The following is a 3,702-nucleotide window of genomic DNA, read 5'->3' as shown; positions in this document are numbered from 1 at the left end:
TAAGAGGTACAGATAAGGGGATGATCTTGGATTGTGGAGGCTCAGGTGGGCACACCAGCTCATTGCTTGGAAGACCAGGCTAGATTACATGACCTGCGAACAGATGCCTGCCTCTGTCATGGTGCTTATCCTTACAGTAGTGGTTGTCCTTTTGCGATCTGACTAACTTCGCTGAGCATAATGGCCCATCCATGTCATGAGGAGTTCTGTGGTTTCATTGCCGTTCTTTAGGGATGCATGTGTATGTGTTTGTTTTTAAGTGCTGACATCAAAGTGCACACAGGATGCTGGGCAGGACTCAGCAGAGCCACAGTAATGGCTAGAAAGGACTCTGAGGCCTTCCTGTGTTCTTTGTACCAATAACATCACTACCGCTCTGTGCTCGGCTTCTGGGAGTCCATCCAGCATTGTGTCACCTTAAACACTTCTTCCCATTTTAAAATAGAAACTACCTGTGGCATTTCCTTAGTTTTATTTGTCAAATGAAATCTGTGTTATTTTGGAAAAAAGCAAAAACAATATATAGAGATTGAGTTCTACATAGAATTTCTGAAAGCCTGGGTAAAGGAAGGGAAACTACTGATTATATATATATATATTCTAACTTTAAGAATTCTTCCTTATGGCAAATAATAATAATCATAATAATGTAAAATATAATTAATAAGGGTTCTGGGGGGATGGGAGTGGAGGGAGATGATAAAGGGGAGCTAATATCAAAGATTCAAGAAAGAAAATATTTTGAAACCGACAGTGGTAGCAATTGTAAAATTATGCTTGATCTAACTGCAGTATGGATTGTTATAATATCTGAAAGAGCTCCCAATAAAATGATTAATTAAAAACCAAAAGAATTCTTCCTCAGTATTTGGTCCATCCTTATCATAGATCTCCATTTTTCCTTCCTTATCTTTTGGGGTGGGTGGTGGTGGGGCATGATGGTTCATTGGTAAGCGTCTCACCCTCCATGTGGGAGACGCAGGTTCATTTCCTGGCCAATGTGCTTCATGCACAGCCCCCACACATCCATCCTTAAGTGGATACTTGCATTTTGCTGGGATACTGACCAGGTTACAGCAGAATTTCCAGACTAAGATAGACTAAGATGGAAGACTTGGTGATTTCTTTCTGAAAATCGACCAAGGAAAACCCTAGGGAACAGCACAGCCCCTTCCGCACCTGATTCTGGGGCGTACGCAGGTCAAGGCATCGTTTTGTCCTGTCGTGCACGGGGGTGGGGGTGGGGGTGGGGCACGAGCCAGGGGCCATCTCCATGGCCACCACCACCTCTTGGTGTGAATGAAATTGTGGCAAACTAGATGACATGTGAGATAACTGTGACAGCAGCACTGCAAACTTCTGAGGGTGGCTGTAGCCTCAGGACTCCATATTGGCAGGATTCCTTTGGAGGAATCTCTGAATTCTTTGGAAAGGAGACAATCTGAGGCCACAGCAATCCCCTAATTCTCATGGCTGCCTCTAACGAGGAACAAACTGAGAGTTGAAAACGTCTGACCAAATACAGAATCCAGGACCCTCTAACACTGGAATTGTCCAAACAGACGAAGAGCTAAAATTTAAGGGTTCATTGGGCAAAAATATATTACCATTCGTTCTGGGTCAAAGATGACTTTAATGTTAAAAAGCATTTACTACTCAGGCTATTATCTTAAATTAGTCTTCATTAAACAAATAAGGGCCACATTTTAGTAGTAAGAAAAAGAAGACATTAAAAATGGAGAAATAACTGAGGTGTTATAAAATTGTGAGTTGTGTTAGTCTGGGTACTTTAGGGAAACAAATCCACAGAAACTCGTGTATAAGAGAGAGTTTTATATAAAGGTTAAGTGTGCATCAAGGAAACATCCCAACCCAGGGCTGCCCAAGCCCACAAGTCCAACATTAACCCATTAACCATTAACCCATTAACCCAACCCATTAACCTGTATGTCTGACACCAATCCGCAAAGTCCTCCTCCATCTCACAAAACACACACAATGATGCCGGCTGCAAGAGCGTGTAAGCATCTCAGTGCTGGCAAGGGTCTCCACACGGCTGCTCCAGCACCCAGGGCTGCATCGGGGTAGGTCCATGCAGCTTTTCCTTGGGGATGTCTTGCAGGAAATGAGCCTGGCCAGCTGAAACAGGGAACTGGCTAAGGCAGCTGCACCCTGGTCCAACCATCAGAAAGCAAGCGACCCAAGAACTAGAAAGGCAAGGCTCACCAGCCATTTATCTCTCCGCCCTTCAATTAACCCCACATGTGTTTATTGGCCAGGTTGGCACAATCATGAGTGTCCTGATAATATCATTTAAAATTTTTCAACTCAAATTGAGAATAGCCAGGATAACGGATAAAAATGCAAGGCCTCCCCCAAAATATTGTAAGCTGCAATATTTTAATTCGGTTTATCTTTTTCTTTTATATGGTTTTGCCATTTCACTAATTCATATCTCTCTTTATAATATGCTGTGATATTTAGGTTCTGTGTCAACTTGGCTGGGCCAGCATTCTAGTGATCTGGCAGTTGAGTTCTAGTAATCACCCAATGTTGTGACCTTGTTGCTCTTGTTGTTAGGGGCCATCAAATCTGTTGACTCATAAAGACCCATGGACGACGTAACAAAACATTGTCCCATCCAGCAATATTTTCACAATTGTTATTTTCAAGGGCATCATTGTAGCCACTGTGTCAATCCATCTTGTTGAAGGTCTTCCTCATTTTCACTGCCCCTCTACTTTACCAAGCATGATGTCCTTCTCCAGGGACTGGTCTCTCTGTGTGTAAAATACCTGAGATGAACTCCCCCATCCTTGCCTCTAAGGAACATCCTTTAGAGACAGACTTATTTGTTCTTTTGGCAGTCCATGGTACTTTCAATATTGTTTACCAGCATCATTGTTCAAATGCATCGATTGCTCTTTAGTCCTCCTTATTCAACGTCTAACTTTCACATACATTATGAGGTGACTGAAAATACTATGGCTTGAGTTAGACACATTTTAGTTCTCAAGGTAACATCCTCGCAGATTTCTCCAATGAAATGCCTCCATGAACATTGATTGTGGATCCAAGCAAGATGAAATACTTGACAACTTCAATATTCTGTTCTATCACGATGTTACCCATTGGTCCAGTGGTGAGGATTTGGTCTTTACAGTGAGTTGCAGTCTGTACTGTGGGCTGTAATTCTTGATCGTCATCAACACGTTCTTCAAGGCTCCCTCACTTTTAGCAAGCAAGACTGTGTCATCTGCCTCTGAAGATTTTTAGCCAGCCTGCCTCCAACCTTGATACCTAATTCTTCTTCATATATTTTCATCTTTAGATCACACAGCCTGATGTGCTTCTTCCATGTGGCCTTAGTTAATGCTGAAGCCTAATTCTTCTTCATAGAATCCAGCTTCTCTGATGGAGAACAGATGGAACAAGTATGGTGAGAGGTTTCAATCCTGGTGCACAGATTTCCTGGCTAAGGCAAGGGTGCTCCTTAGCCACAAGGATGGCAAGACTTCATCCTACGTGCAAGGACATCTGTTTGGTAAAGTGGAAGGGTGGTGAAAATGAGGAAGGCCCTCCATGAGATGGATTGACACAGTGGTTGCCTCAATGGGCGCAGGCATGAGATGGATTGACACACTGGCTGTATCAATGGGCTCAGGCATGAGATGGATTGACACAGTGGCTGTATCAATGGGC

Source organism: Echinops telfairi, unplaced genomic scaffold (genome assembly GCF_000313985.2).
Source record: "Echinops telfairi isolate 266 unplaced genomic scaffold, ASM31398v2 ScPeMD7_7469;HRSCAF=8507_0, whole genome shotgun sequence".
Taxonomy (NCBI): Eukaryota; Metazoa; Chordata; class Mammalia; order Afrosoricida; family Tenrecidae; genus Echinops; species Echinops telfairi.
Note: the sequence above shows the minus strand (reverse complement) of the source record.